The following is a 16,756-nucleotide window of genomic DNA, read 5'->3' on the forward strand; positions in this document are numbered from 1 at the left end:
TTTTTTACCATACTTGATAATCAGATTGTTAAAAAGTAACAGTAAGTGTTGGATTGTCAATTAACAAGCCAAAGATTAATGCTGCTGATGATAATAAGATGAAAGTGTGCAGGGGCACCTTCATCAGCACTGAACAGAAAAAAATCCTTCAAAACACCGCTGATAAAATGAATCTCTGGAACAGCTTTTACACCTTCCCAACCTATGCCATTAATCTCTATGCATGGCATATTTACCAAAATGTCCCTTCATACCCCTCTGTTAGCTCCAGAGTTGTGTGATAGTTGGCATGAAGGTCTTTCTGTGTTTAACTCCACAGTCAGAACGTGGGTCATCAATCCACCTTTTACTAGGTGGGGACTACTTTGATCGTCTTCCATTTAACTTACCAGACAAAATATGGTACTTATTTTAATTCCTGTCTTCTGAAAGTGAACCTCATATATTACTGTAGCAGACAATGCCTTTTCATTTGTGAGTGGCTTACTATCTTCTTACTATAGCCACAATAGCAGGAACAGAGGAGAGGCAAACAGAAGGAGTTCGCCTGGGGGGGAGTTCCCACAGAGTTTTTGCCTTTCAGGCTTCTGTGAGCAGTAAGAACAACATCTGAAGAGGCTCTTAGAAGGAAGACAATATGGATAGTGAGCGATCAGCTGTTGTGACCTGCACAGGATGTGCCATGTTTGTCTTTCTTGCAGAGGACAGAAGCGACTTTGTCCGTACGACATGCAAGCTGGTTTCGATATTGGAAGAGAAGGTTAAAGGAATAGAGACCGTAGTATTATCAGAGAAAATGAAGACTTTCTGGATAGAAATCAGTGTTTGGTACTGTAGGCACAGCATGCTGAAGAATCACAGAGGGCAGCGCAGAATCGGGAAGAAAATTGGTAGCATGTGACCTCCAGAAGAAGAAAGAGGAGAACCCATGTACCTCCAGTGCAGATAGAGGTAAGAAACCATTTTCAGGCTCTCTGCACAGGCAGAGAATGGTTTGGAAGAGTCCTCTGAGGGAAAGGATCAGAAGGAGACCCCATTGACCGGAAGGCATGGGATGCATTGTCATAGGGATGGGGGTTCCATGACTACCACTCCCAAGAGGAGGAGACGGGTCATGATGGTTGGGGACTCCCTCGTAAGGGGGATAGAGTCATCCATCTGCTGTCCGGACCGGGAAAGTGTGGTGCTTGCCTGTAGCTAGAATTCAGGATCTAACAGAGTGTCTGGTGAGACTGATCAAGCCCTCAGACTGCTACCTCTTGCTACTCCTCCATGTGGGTACCAATGATACTACCAAGAATGACCTTGAGTGGGTCAATGCAGACTATGTGGCTCTGGGAAGAAGGATAAAGGAGTTTGAGGCGCAAGTCGTGTTCTCGTCCATCCTCCCTGTTGAAGGAAAAGGCCCAAGTAGGGCTCATAGAATTGTGGAAGTAAATGCGTGGTTATGTAGGTGGTGTCGGATAGAGGGCTTTGGATTCTTATACCATGGGATGTTATTCCGGGAAGAAGGATTGCTAGGAATAGATGGGATCCACCTAATGAAGAGAGGGAAGAGCATCTTCGCAGGCAGGCTTGCTAATCTAGTGAGGAGGGCTTTCAACTAGGTTCGCCGCGGGATGGAGACCTAAGCACTGGGGTAAGTGGGATACCGGGAGGAAACACAAGGATGAGGGTGCAACAGGGGAGGCCTCCTGATTCATACTGAGAAAGTGGGGCAATTGGTTAGTTATCTTAGGTGCCTGTACACGAACACAAGAAGCCTGGGAAACAGGCAGGAAAAATTGCAAGTCCTGGCACAGTCACGGAACTATGATGTGACTGGAATAAGAGACTTTTTGGAGTAACTCACATGACTGGAGCACTGTCATGGATGGGTATAAACTGTTCAGGAAGGACAGGCGGGGGAGAAAAGGTGGAGGAGATGCCCTGTATGTAAGAGAGTGGTATGATTGCTCATGGCTTCAGTATGAAACTGGAGAAAAGCCCGTTGAGAGTCTTTGGGTTAAGTTTAGAGGTGAGTGCAACAAGGGTGATGTCGTGGTGGGCATCTGCTATAGACCACCAGACAAGGAGGATGAGGTAGATGAGGTTGTCTTTGAACAACTAACAGAAGTTTCCAGATCACGGACACTGATTCTCATGGGGGACTTCAATCACCCTGACATCTGCTGGGAGCAATACAGGAGTGCAGTACAGGAGAGCAATACAGCAGTGCACAGACAATCCAGGAAGCTTTTGGAGAGTGTTGTGGACAACTTGCTGGTGCAAGTGCTGGAGAAACCAACTAGGGGCCCTGTTCCTCTTGACCTGCTGCTCACAAACAGGGAAGAATTGGTAGGGGAAGTAGAAGTGGGTGGCAACCTGGGCAGCAGTGACCATGAGATGGTCGATTTCCAGATCCTGACAAAAGGAAGAAAGGATAGCAGCAAAATATGGACCTCGGACTTCAGAAAAGCAGACTTTGACTCCCTTAGGGAAATGATGGGCAGGATGAGGCTAATATGAGGGTGAAAGGAGTCCAGGAGAGATGGCTATATTTTAAAGAAGACTTATTGAGGGAGCAGGCTGATGTGATTGAAGAGCCATTGGCCATTATCTTTGAAAACTCGTGGTGCTCAGGGGAGGTCCCTGATTATTGGAAAAGGGCACATATAATACCCATCTTTAAAAAAGGGAAGAAGGAGAATCCAGGGAACTACAGACCGGTCAGCCTCACCTCAGTCGCCAGAAAAATCATGGAGCAGATCCTCAAGGAATCCATTTGGAAGCACTTGTAGGAGAGGAAGGTGATCAGGAACAGTCAACATGGATTCACCAAGGGCAAGTAATGCCTGACCAACCTGATTGCCCTCTATGATAAGATAATCAGCTCTGTGGATATGGGGAAAGCGGTGGACATGATATAACTTGATTTTAGCAAAGCTTTTGACATGGTCTCCCACAGTGTTCTTGCCAGCAAGTTAAAGAAGTATGGACTAGATGAATGGACTATAAGGTGGATAGAAAACTGGCTAGATCGTCGGGGTCAACGGGAGTGATCAACGGCTCGATGTCTAGTTGGCAGCCGGTATCAAGTGGCGGGCCACAAGGGTTGGTCCTGCCCCCACCACACTACAGTCTTGGGCCCCCCACTACAGAAAGGATGTGGACAAATTGGAGAGAGTCCAGCGGAGGGCAATGAAAATAATTAGGGTCCTGCAGCACATGACTTATGAGGAGAGGCTGAGGGAATTGGGTTTATTTACTCTGCAGAAGAGAGGAATGAGTGGGAATTTGATAGCAGACTTCAACTACCTGAAGGGGGGTTCCAAAGAGGATGGAGCCAGGCTGTTCTCAGTGGTGGCAGAAGACAGAACAAGGAGCAATGGTCTCAAGTTGCAGTGGGGGAGGTCTAGGTTAGATATTAGGAAAAACTATTTTAGTAGGAGGGTGATGAAGCACTGGAATGGGTTATCTAGGGAGGTGGTGGAATCTCCATCCTTAGACGTTTTTAAGGCCCGGCTTGATAAAACCCTGGCTGGGATGATTTAGTTGGGGTTGGTCCTGCTTCGAGCAGGGGGTTGGACTAGATGACTTCCTGAGGGTCTCTTCCAACCCTAATCTTCTATGATTCTATTATTCTAATGTCAAACATCTTCCTCGTAGAAGGCATTTGAAAAACCTACAGCCTTTGCTTCTGAATGTTTGTTAGGATTATTTATTTCTATTTAGTGATTCTTTGTAATTGCTAGTTTTCTACACACTCCTTTTAACTTCCTGTGATAACAAACAATAGTTTTCCTCAACTGCAGAATGGCTTTTGTGTATCTACAGTGCTTCCTGAGTTTTTCCTCCCCTTTTTGCCTTCATTTCTTTTACCCTTTTTTCAAGGACACTGACTTATTCACCACTTCTATTTACTACAAATCAATTTCTTCACTTTTCATTAATTTGTTCTGAGTTGGTATAGCAGCACTTTGTGTCTGCATATTGTAGTAGTAACCTTTGTCCTTAGTTTTCATGATAGTAAAACCTAAACATCCAAATGACTGCATTAGCATGTTCTAATTGACTTTAATTTCTTGTGGCTCATTTAGTTTGAAGTCTCTACACACCTTGTAGATTATTACAAGTATAGAACATCTGTTGTCCTATGTTTAATGTATATAAAATTCAATCAGGCTATCGTGAATGAATGGCCAGAGAGCTCATAAACATAAATACATGTGTAATACTGCATATTTATTCTTTGCAGATATTACCTTGATCCTGTGCAATACCATATTACACTGTGTATAAAATATTAAGAAGAGTGTTCCTTACTAAATTGGGCAGGTAGGGGATGGGCATAGGACTTTGGGACACTGATACATTGGCCCAGAAAGTCCATTGACCTATCTGACTTCTCTATCAATCCGTACCATTGTATATTCTGTACAATATTTCTCCATATAATGGGCCATATCTTCAGCTGGTTTACACCTCATGAGGATCTGGCCCAATACATTTAATGAAAATTTCATGCAGCATATATTTATGGTTGCCTGATTTTATAAATAATTTTTTCCAGCAATTCTGTGTCTCCAGCATTTTCTTTTGATTCTTTCTGACATTTTCTATCTCCTGTGACTCAGTTATTTTTTCAGTGTGACACTTTTACACACATGCAAGAGAGCTGTTCCTCAAACCTACTGTTATGCTGCACATTCAATCCTTCTGGATAAACTGGTGACATAATTTTCGTCTTTAACAGCACAATAACTAGCATAAATGGTATCAGATTTGTTAAGGAAGTTCTGCCTATTGTACTGAGTATTTAAGAAACATAAAGGCATAAACATTTTCAACAGGAAACATTTGTTTCTTCACATTCTGGAAAAATATTTTTCCTTCATGGAGTAATACCTTTTCAGAAAACTGCTTGTGGGAACTCATGGTGTTTCCTTTTTATGGTCTCTTGAAAATTCATATTAGGTCAGATTCTAATTTCCTTACTCTTATTTAATGGCGGTTCACTTTCTGAGTGGTCCTATTGATTCCAAAGGAAGGTATTACCCTTCTTGGAATCAGAATCCAGCCTTTAGTTAGGCCTCCGTCAATTTGGTTGTTTTTTGTTAACGCCACTGAATAACATAACATTACACATAATCCCCTTTATGTTACTGTGATAGAATGCAATTTGTAAGGTTATGGAGGGCCAAAATTCATGTAAGTTCATTATTATTACTTATTCCTCATACCATGCTTTGGACCTAAATAACCTAATACCAATTATACACTGGTGTAACTGCAGTTGATTTGTACCAATTTATACTAAGTAGGATCAGAATCAAGCTCTATATTGGGTATTATGGACTAAATTCTGATGCCATTACACAGGTTTTACTCAGTCCTTACTCAGACAAAATTTCAATCAGTACTTATGAGGATTGAGAGCATTTACCACTGAGGTACTCAGCACTCGCAGGATTAAATCTTGATTTGTTGCTATGTTTGATAATGAACAGTTATCTCACCCTGAGTTTTGAATAATTTAGTTGTCTAGGGTGCTGATGAATAGCTGTTAATGGTTATACTCACACTTTCAACAACTTCAGTGAATGCAAACTGCAATGATGCTGGAAATGTTATTCCGTTTTGATGCTAGCTTCCTAAAAAAGCCTACAATGATACCTATAATTTGCTTGTATAAATCTGCAGGAGGGTCAGGAAAAATATGCTTTAGGTTGTCCTCTTTCAGAAAGTCAGCAAACAGTGTGCCATTTGAATGCGTGGCTATACAAAGGACAAGTTAATGTTCCAGTGACAATCTCTGGGTGGCTGATACGGTCCATTAAAAATGGGGGCATTTGGTCACTTTACTGAATTACTTCAGTAGTAAGCTCTAATCTTTAAGAGCTCTCTCTAAGGAATTAAGTTCAAAGCCTGTGTTGTTCTATTTTAGGACAATTTTATTTTTAAATAGTATAGGTAGTGTTTTTTTTCCCCTCAGTAACGCTAATAGAATTATTGATTTTTCTGGTGATGGAAATATATTCAAAGTCAAGTAAATATTTGAAATGTAATTTATTTGTTTTTAACAAATTCAATAAGATCCCTTTTTGTTTTGTTTTTTGCTCTGTAACAGACAATCAAGTTGTGTTGCTAGTAAACTCTACAGGTGAGAATTTGCCTCAAATGTTTTGATGCTATCAAAAGAACCAATAGAAGTTCAGGATTAGTGTATATTAGTATATACCCATTGGTGTATATTAGAACTTCCAGTTTTAATCTCACAAATCACTTTAAATATCAATTTAATTCAGGGAAGTTAAGTCACGAAAAAGGCTCTTGACAGTTCAAATCACTCTGATATTTCTCCCCCCTACAGCCAGATAATAGATTTATTGTTTGCAAGACAACAATGGTCTTCTTTAAGATATGATATCTTTTATACACTAAATGATTCTAAAGAGATATGATTATGCAGCATGTAGTATTTTACTCTGATTTGACATGTGTCCAAACACAAAGTGCTGGAACATAACTAGTCTTTTATGAAGGATAATATAGGTTACATGGTTATTTTTCCCCACAAATCATTGGGATATTGGATCAGTAAATGACTGAAACTAAAACAGAGGTATTAAAAGCATTAGGGGCTAATATTTCTTCAAGGCCTGATCCCAAATCACCTGAAATCAGTGGAAAGCTTCCCAATAACTTCAATGGGCTTTGAATCAGGTCCATGAATTAACATTTCTTTAGAGTACTTGGTTCAAGTTGGGTTTACTTCAGCATCTGGTATACTTATCTTCTTCCTTCACTTCTGTTTTTTTTTAATATTCTTGTAAGTGTTTAGATTAGAAAGTCCTCTTATTTCACAGCACAACTACATCACCACTGCAATCTTCGTATTGTCCCTTCAGTGGGCCTCAATCCTGGCCTGGAAGGACCACCATTAGGAGAGAAAGTACAGTTCAGTCAATTAAACCCTTGGCCTCCTGCCAACAAGGGGGGGCAATTATTTTGTGAGGCAGACAGTTGTTCACCAATAAATTAAAAAATACCATCTGATGATAATAGTTTTCAATCATTGGAGCTGAATTATTGAGTTAGAGATGAAACATTAACGTTTCTGGCAGGTCACAACTACCCCCTGCCTTCCAACTAAGAAGAAAGGCTTCAAGGCGCTGAGGTTGGGATAAAAAAAATCACCTTAATGTTATGTCATTTGATGAGGCCCAACCTTATCAGGTTCTATTTGTGTTCTGTGGGATGCTCAAAGACCTTAACTCCCCCCGCACACTTCAATGTGAGGTGCAGTGTTGAGTACCTCTTAGGACAAAAGCCCCAGAGTATTAATATATTCATTAAGTCTGTAGTCACAGGAAAAACTCACACTGAATTAAAGACTTTGGGATTAAGCTAATTAAATGTAATACATTTTTGCATTTATATTCTAGTTTAGCAGTGAATTTAAATTCATTCCATAGCACTTTTTATATTGTACTTAATATAGTCATCATCCACAAAAATTCATAAGCACTTGCACAGATGAGTAATTTACACATGTAAATAATCCTATTTATGTTGGCCCTATATTTGGAAATAATGTAACCGTGCATATAAGTTTGATTCTCATTTTATATTAACATATCAAAATCATGTATAGCTGAATTCTTTCATTTCTTCTCTTAATTATATATACTGTTGGAGGAAACAATAAGAATAATAATCGTTCAATCCAAGTGCCTTCTGAATTGGCCATTTATAAAAATATCAGCTGAGAACTAATGGTATAGTGTACTACTGACATATAAACAGTAATGTAAAACATCAGATTAAGATACAGACTCTCAGATTTTGTCAATTCCAGTTAAAAAGTTGACTAGATGTAAGAAATCCCACAATTTTCCACCTCTCCTTACTATACAAAGAGTTGTATGCAGATGTAAGCAGAGGATACATCCCACCATAGTACGGAAATTTCTCTAGGTATCCTGTACATAGTAGGGCAATTTCACACAGTACCCTGGCTGAACTGAGTGACAAAAGCATTTGAGTCCCCACTCCAATTCACTTCGCCTCAGTACCTGCCCACCTTGACTTTCCCTACCAGCCCATGTGAACAGGACTCACATCACACAGGGAGGACTGAGCCCAGGGGTTCCTAGATATTTACTCAGCCTCTTTTTGGTCAGCTCTGGGCTGGGGTGAAGGTACTTCTACTCCAAAACACACATAACTCATTTGTTACCTTTTTAACCCTTTTAATCACTGCAATTCACTTAAACATATATAGTTTATTTACACCAACCACTATTTCTTTGGCGATTAAAGAACACACTATAATGTAAGCATGGTGAGGAAATGATATGGGTAAGGTTCAATCCAACTGTCTCTAAAGTTCAATAAAATTACAGTTACAATAAATTTATGAGTCTGGAGTCTTCTTCCTGGACCTGGGTGTGCTACTGTAATGCTGTGGGTGTCACACGTCATGAGGATGGGTTTGGACTCTGTGACAGGCCCTCCTGTCATGCTACATCCCCCTCTGAGTTTGGCACACAATGTCCTCTGGACAGACTCTGGGAAAGGGGTCCATCTCTTTCTCTCTCCCTAGACCAGGGCACACGACCTTGCTGCAAGAGCGGGAGATTCATCCCATCTCTATTGCTCTGATGTTTCTTCAACTCCTCCAGCTCTGGGCTGATGCTCTGGCTGCTCGGGATGTTGCATTCTCCCTGTTTCTCTTCTGGATTGCTGTACTTTCCCTGGCTTTGCTGTGGCAGCCCCAGCTAACATGGAGGACAGGCCCTGGGCTCTTGACTCCCACATTGGCTGGGTTGCCCTGTTAATCTGGCTGACTAGGAGTGCTGGCCTCTACCTGTTGGACCTGGGGACTTGGCATTCCCAGGATCCTGACTCCTCTTTGGCCCTTCCCCTTTGTCCTGGTTTGGGAAAGGGCCAACCAAAAAATCCAGTAAGTTTCAGTATGGGGCCAACAGTCCCCTTACACAGATACCAACCAGGAGGAGATGTGGTCTTCTAGTCCTCTTGAATATTGTTCCCCAATTTAACTTATGCAGTGCAGATGACAATTCCTAAAGCTTCCCATATTTCTGCAGTTAAGTACAGTATAAGGTACTGATTCAGTAAAGGGAATTAAGTATAGGCTTAATGCTTTGTTAAATAGGGACAGAATTAAGCCCATGCTTAAAGCCACAATTGCTTTGCTGAATTGCGGCCTCAAAGCTATGTTCTACTTGGCCTTTAGCCAGGTGTCCAGTAATGGGGTTTGAGTATGAGGAGCCTTCCACCTCTTTTTAGTGGAATGTGTAAGGGCCAGTCAGAATTGCAGCTGCTGCACTCTGGACAGCATGGGGCTGTTCCATACCTGCTGCCCTTGAAGGGTAGCCAGTGTCTGAAAGGAAGTGATGAGACTGAAGATGGGACCATGGCTCCTCCATTCCCCTTTCCTTTGAAGGGAGGAAGAAGTAAATTGTACCCAGAATGAGTGTGATAACAGGTACTCCGTCCATTTCAGAATACAAGGATTTTTTCCAAGGAAATTTGATGACTGCAGTCTCCAGACAATATTAAGCTATTCTATATTGGCCTTTATAAGAAAAAGAGGACTACATTACAGCTAAAATATAGAAAGAAAGATAATGTGCAGTCAATAACACATTCAGAGTTAAAGTCACACCATTTGTTAAATACCATTTAGCATCCAGTGAGCTTTCTGCATTTGGTAGAGAAAAGATATCTGACAGAGTTCTGAGAGATACAAGAGAACTATTTAATAAATACAAACAAATATTTCCAGCCTGTAAAGTTGCTGTTAATAGATGCAGCTGAACCTACATGCTGTCATTGTTGCCTGATACAATTTGTGGTAATCAGAGAGAGCATCTGAATAGATTCTGTGCTTTATTTAAACACATTTACAAGCATATTGCTTTGCTCCAATGTTGACAGCTTTATTCAGTCCAGAACAGGGATTCTGAGACAGCTTGAGGTGCCCAACAAGGAAGCAAGTCACTCTTTCTTGAAGAACACAGAATACAGTAGTCCTAATAAACAAACATCTACAGCTTCCCAGTTTTGAAAAATTAATATCTGAAGGTTACATGACCTGCTGTGTGTTTCTATAGATCTCAGTACTTGACAGTTTATGTGAAGTAGGTTCATAAAAACAGTGGTATTAAAAGCTTCTGACAGGAGTTTGCTTTCTGGAAGGGTTCAATATCTTGAAAGGGCATAGAACAGTCTGTGCTGTACTTGGCAACTAAAAAAAAACCAAAGAGAAAAGAGTACCATGGTGCATGTGTATTATGTATTTATCTCTGCCGTACCAAATTGCATATTTTATGGAAGCAATTTAGCAACTACCAACTTCAGCAGGAAATCTAAAATCATACAATTCCAATTTTTGAAAGGGACAATTTACAATGCTGTCCAGAATGGTGACTAGAGATACTCACAACTATGAATAACAAACACTAGATGGCCAGACTGGTCCCAAACAACATGGCTTTCTGAACTCTAGTTTGGAACCCAAATGCTATAGATGGTGAAAAATGTTTATTACCTATAAAAATAGGATGGGCAAACTCTGACCATAACTGACTATAACTGAAAGTTCTGATACACATAGATTGTTATAAAAGTCATTCTGTAGCTCTAGAAGGACTCCTCCCAACTGCATATATTTCAATGGGCATTTATTTTGTGATTAATACAGCATATTACACAATATGAAATACACAATGGATAATGGAAATTGTTGTGCCCATTTAAAATAGGACTAAATTGTCTGTCCTTGCATGCTTATAGGTTGTGATGGGTGCCAGTGACGCAAGGAGGCTACACCTCAATCCATCCTAAACTCAGGATTAAAAACAAGTTCTGTTACTCAGAGAACTCCTTGGGAGTGAAAAATTGGCACAGCTACAGACAAGTGAGCACATTATACCATCTTAAGGGGTGGGTAGTGTATACACACACTTGCTCTCTCACTACATGGTGAGCCAGAAAGGTTCGGGCGTAGATGGATTTGACTTCTGAGGCACAATCCTCCCTCTTGGGGTTGTGCTGTTCTGGACTGCCCCAAATACAGGCCTGTCACCATCTTGAAGAATCTATGCATAATAAATAACTTAAATTAGTAATGAGCAAACTGGCTTAGGCTGAACAGGAGCTGATCTGAGCCTCAGCCTAATCTTTGATTCATTAAGCCCTCACTTTGGAAAAAATCATGCATCCTTCCCCCATTCATCTACATTTTTGATAAAACTGCCAGGACCAGCAAGCAGCAGTGTCCAATTAGAAATTTCACAAATTGTGATGCTCAATATGTTTTGACACATCTTTGACAGGAGAAGTTCCAGGGAACTCCAAATTTAAATTAAATAGGGAGCAGTAGAGGGGCTATCACAATTGCTGAACCATGCAGCTTCATTCATAAAGGCAAGTCTGATGGAAAGTTTGTGGAACTATAATCACCAGTACAGAGACAGTCACAGAGAACTTGAGGGGAAGCAAGTAGAAGTGAGATGGTGTTGGAAGGAAGTGATGACTGGATGTAAGGTGGCAAAATACCTATAGAGTGATAGAGAAAGGGGGAAGGGAAGTAGTGGACTGTAAGGGAATTTGAAAACTTTTTGGTACTATACTTCTGAGCCTCATAGTCTCAAATCACTATCACTACCTGAAGTCAGCCAATAAAGAAATACAGTAACAAAGTTTTCACTGAGTCACTGACTGAATGCTATATTGTTTCTACTTAGATTGAGGATAATAGGCAATTTATGAAAAGCCAAAGCACTTCATCAAGAGACCTTAAAATAGTGTAAAAGAAATTAACTTCTTATGACAATAGACACTAGACAATAAACACAAATCAAAGGCACCTTCTGTGGAGAGCATTTTAGTTTCAAAATCCTAGTGAATAATTTATTTTAAAAATGCATTAGGGTTTGAAAAATCAAATGTGCTGAGTACTCACTCCAAATGCAAACTGTAAAGTGCTAACTTTAAATAGAAAAGCTCTCTTATTGTGTTCATGTGCTCCCAAAGGGGGTGGACTGGAGTAGATGGGTGCACAATTTTAGCACAGAACTAGATGCTAAAAATTCTAATGTTGGCTCTGATTCACTTCCTCTAAGGCCCAATTCTAATGTCTTTTGATCAATTTCTCCCACCTGCAAAATGGAAATATACATCTATATTTATATTATTCATAGTGCTTCGCTGGCAAAAGTAAAGATGGGTCTCATCCCAAAGGGCTTTACAATCTAAAGTTAGACCATGAGCTCAATGAATGATTGGGCTACAGAGCATGAAGGTTAGGGAGGGAAGAACAATTGTAAATCGGAAGAGGGAAATACTGATTTATTTCCTTATTAGGATTTCAAGTGGAATGTGTTCAAACCTGCCTCTTATTCAGCCTCTTGACTTCTAGTTCTTCTGCTTGTCATTTCCACTCCCTGTGTGATAAAACTGCCCTAGGATGGAAGAAGAGGAGATGCTTACTGGCTACTGAATTTATCAGTGGAGCTATTCTTGTTTGCATCTCTCCTTCTTGCTTTTTTTGAGTTGCTTTATCTTCAGACTCATTTTCCTGAGTTTGAACTGTCTGAGGTTGAAGGGGTCTTCATACCCCTGTATTTCCCAGCATGCAATGTAGTTGATGAAATGGTGGAATGCCACATTGCTACCTTGTGAGGTCATATTGCTGTGATATAAACCTCATGCTCAATTACCACTTTCTTCCCTGAAAGTTTAAATGGTCCAATGTAATCTGAAAAAAAATGCACCGAGCAGCTAAATTGAATGGAATTATGGTGTTAACTGCAGTTGAGATCGCTCTATCATATGCCAGAAACAGGTATATTGCAGTTCACGAGAAGTGCTGCTCGAAATTACCTAGTGACTGAAGTAAATATCACATGATTATTATTCTTGTCATTGGAAATAACTATGATAATGTATTCATTATTGATTCTTTCTCTCTAGGGCTCCAGCTTTGGCTCATTTCTCATTTTAAATGGCTCAGTAAATCACAAGAGTTGTCAGTGCTTGCTCATTTAGCCTTATATCATTTGTTTACTGCATCTGCTCAACAATAGCAGGGGCTATCTATAGGCTACCCTGGACATATATCTCAGCAGTTAGTCAACTCTGGAAGACAATATTGACTAAAAACACAGACTTTGAGGAAAAAGGTCAATAAACCTTGAATTACAAGCAGGGGAGAAATAATAATGTATAATTGATGTATTGCATTTGTATGTATGAAGATCCATATTTGTTCAAAAAAAGGGGAAAATCAGTTACAATTCTTAATGATCAAAGTGTAATTTGTATAAAGATTAGTCTGAATGAGGTTTAATTAACTACAAATTATATGAGTTTCTAAATGGAGTATAAAATCGTATTTTGTGGCATTGTTCAGTCTGAGAAAAGTTAAATGTCAGCCTCTTCGTTCAGCCTTATGTGAGTTTCCTCATGGCATTGGGCAGAAGATAAGCATTTTTTACGTGCATTGAAACTCCATTGATTAATTATAATACCTTCTCTGATAAGTACATGAATATTTAGTGAGTGAAAATATACAATTAAAAAATTCAAAACTATCTTTAGAAGTACTGCTCATTGTTTCAGCCTCAGGGCCACTGGGCGCTGTGCTCATGAAGTCTGGCAGGTGGATTTCTATTAATAGATAATGGTCCCCATGGAATAATGGTTTGGTAGATGGATTCCCATTCACAGATAATTCATAGATCCTTCTGCCATTGCTCTGTAAGATTCCCATATACAGATACAATATTCAGTTCAGTTCAGCAACACTTTATTAGCATTTCAAACTATAAAGGTGTTTCTTAAGTATAAAACTGAGACAGACCCTTCAGGTATCCCTCAGAGTTTGGTAGGATCTGCTCAGGATAGGATCAGACATGTGATCTTCTATGTCCATTTGTCATTAATGTTCATTTGTGATCCAGTGGTAGTTTGCTATATAACTTGACAAAAACTCCACTCCCTAAGATTAAGCACCTTATGACTTTAAGACACAAGAAACACTGTTCTGTGGTATACAAGGGGTATATATATCCCCAAGCATGTGGGCTGCACCCTGCTATGTCCCCCATTGCCTTTTGGGATGTATCTATCCTTGGATGTTGGATGATGATGATGAAAGTGATTTCCCCTCACAATCTTAAAATGTATAATGTATGACAGAAACCTACTGACTTCAATGTTAGAATGCAAAGTTCTGCTTGAAAGAAATTCCTATTACAAATAATTGCAAATCAAAATGTTTCAAAATTGTTGTAAAGTTCTATATTTTAAGCAACATTTTTGGTTGGTTTAATTCTTAAGGTAACAAAGAAAATGCAAATCTATTCAATTTGTCAGGAAGCCAGCCCGCAGCAATCTTCCGGCAACCTAGCAATGTACAGCTGTAGTAGGCTGCCTAATTGGTTACCTCTTGATTGGTTACAAGAGTCAGCACACCAGCTCTTAAGCCCAGCAGCAGTTCAACACCTCCTCAATGTTTCTGTGCCTGCTTGTTGCCAGCTGTGCCTCACTCCAAGTAACCCAGCTATGACCCTAGGTGCTGATGCTGGCACCAAACACTAGGCATGACTGCCCACATCCCAGTCACTGACACATAGGTGTTAGCCCTATAACACCTCTGAAACTTTCTAATTGCCAGTGCTTTCTTATGGGAGAGCTATTTTTTTCAATCTTACTTTGCATTATGAAACTTGTTGGTTCCTGTCTTACAGCTGTGACATAACTATTTCTAGTCATTTACTCTTCTTTGCAATTAGAAGTAGGGTAAAAGTTTCAAAAGTGCCTTCCCCAAGTATTTAGACATCTGTGTGCCTCTTTGGGTGCTTACAACTTTGGATGCCACTGACATTTTTCAAAGACACTTTTCAGTTAGTGCCTAATCTCATAGATTTCTAAGTATCCTAGAGGCATGCTTTGAGTCCAACTAATACCTGCGGCTGGCAGCTAACCATACCTGAAAGGCTAGAGGCAGGCCACCAATAGGTGCGGGGGGGGGACAACAGAGTACCCACACAATACAGCCAGAGGCACAGGGAAACATGTACAGTGATCATAAGAGAGGTATTGAGCATGTGCAAGAGACCTGGTTTCAGCTGCTAGGGCATGGGCTTAAGCAGCTGACCTGGTTTAGGTGCCTTCCTCTAGGAGAAGGCTCATGACTGAATATACTGAGGGGAGGGAAGTGCCTATCTCTGGTCCCTCAGCCAAGTGTACCAGCCAGCTGTTTAGGCACCTATACCCTGTCCCTCTCTTGGTATTTCCCTACTCAGCTTTCCCATGCATTGTATGGGTAGCCTGGGTACCGAGTTCAGGGTTGAAAATGTCAATAGGAAGCAGGCAGTGTATGAGGTAGGCATTGCAATGCTGAATGGAACAATACCTAAAGCTCTGGGCCTAAGTACCTTGCATGGTCAGGCCATCAGGTCACAAGTGAAAATGAGTTTATGCAAGTTTCAGAATCACTGCATGGTTTAATATGATTGACAGACTTTATTAATCACAGAGAAGGCAAGCACTGGTATATGGGATTCAGATTGTGGTACATTGTGAAAGCACCTGCTCATACCATGCCTGGATAAAGCTGACAAATCCTCATTTATCTGAACAATAGATTAGCTAAAAAGTAAGAAGCTGAAGAATATTATTGTTACAGCTATTTCACCATATTTGTATTTGTTTCTTCTTTAGGTGAGAACTAATAAATTAAATGATAATGTAAACAAATATTTTTGGATATTCACTAAAGCTTTGTTTCCATTGCTACGGTATTTGAGACCTGTGTTAAAAAAACACTTCACAAAATAATGTGCTGATCAGACAGATCCTGATTCAGTAAAAAATCCTATTGAATCATGGAACCATAGGGTTAGAAGGGGCCGCAAGGGTCATCTAGTCTAACCCCTTGCCAAGATACAGGATTTGTTTTGTCTAAACCATCCAAGAAAGATGGCGATCCAGCCTCTTTTTGAAAACCTCCAGTGAAGGAAATTCCACAACTTCCCTAGGCAGTTTGTTCCATTGTCCTACTGTGCTTATAGTTATGAAGTTTTTCCTGAGATTTAATCTAAATCTGCTATGCTGTAGTTTGAACCCATTGCCTCTTGTCCTGCCCTCTGGGGCAAGACAAAACAATGCTTCTCCATTTTTTATGGCAGCCTCAGGGCCATCCCTACCTATGGTGGTGCCCTACGCAGCCCAAGCACCTGCACCCCCCTGCGGGAGGAGGGGTGGGGGAGGGAGGCTGCACTCAAGGGCTGCAAGGCCATAGGGGCAGGGGCGGGCAGCAGCAGAGCAGGGAGGCCCAGGCAGCGCGGGGGATTAGCAGGGGGCCTGGCGCCAGCAGCAGGAGTCGGGACCACCCCCCCTCCCGTACTCACCGGCCGCAGCGGGAAGCAGAGCGACCCGGCCCCAGCCCTCTCCGCTCCCCCAGCTCCCAGCCCTGTCACTTGGGGGAGAGGGCTTGGAGGAAGAGGTCAGGCCTGCTCCCTTTTCCCAGCGGGGGCGGTGGGAAGTGGATTAATGCAGTTGGGAGGTGGTGGAGCAGAGCGGGCTGGGGCCTGGTCGCTCTGCTTCCTGCTGCAGGTGAGTGCGGGGGCAGGCCCAACCCTTTCTGCCGGTTCCAGTACCCGCACTAATCCCACAGGCCGCATTGCTCGGGGGAGGGGACTTGGGGGAAGGTGTTGAATGGGGGTAGGGCGGGGGTGGT

This window comes from Terrapene carolina, unplaced genomic scaffold (genome assembly GCF_002925995.2).
Source record: "Terrapene carolina triunguis isolate 2854851 unplaced genomic scaffold, T_m_triunguis-2.0 Scaffold69, whole genome shotgun sequence".
Classification (NCBI taxonomy): Eukaryota; Metazoa; Chordata; order Testudines; family Emydidae; genus Terrapene; species Terrapene triunguis.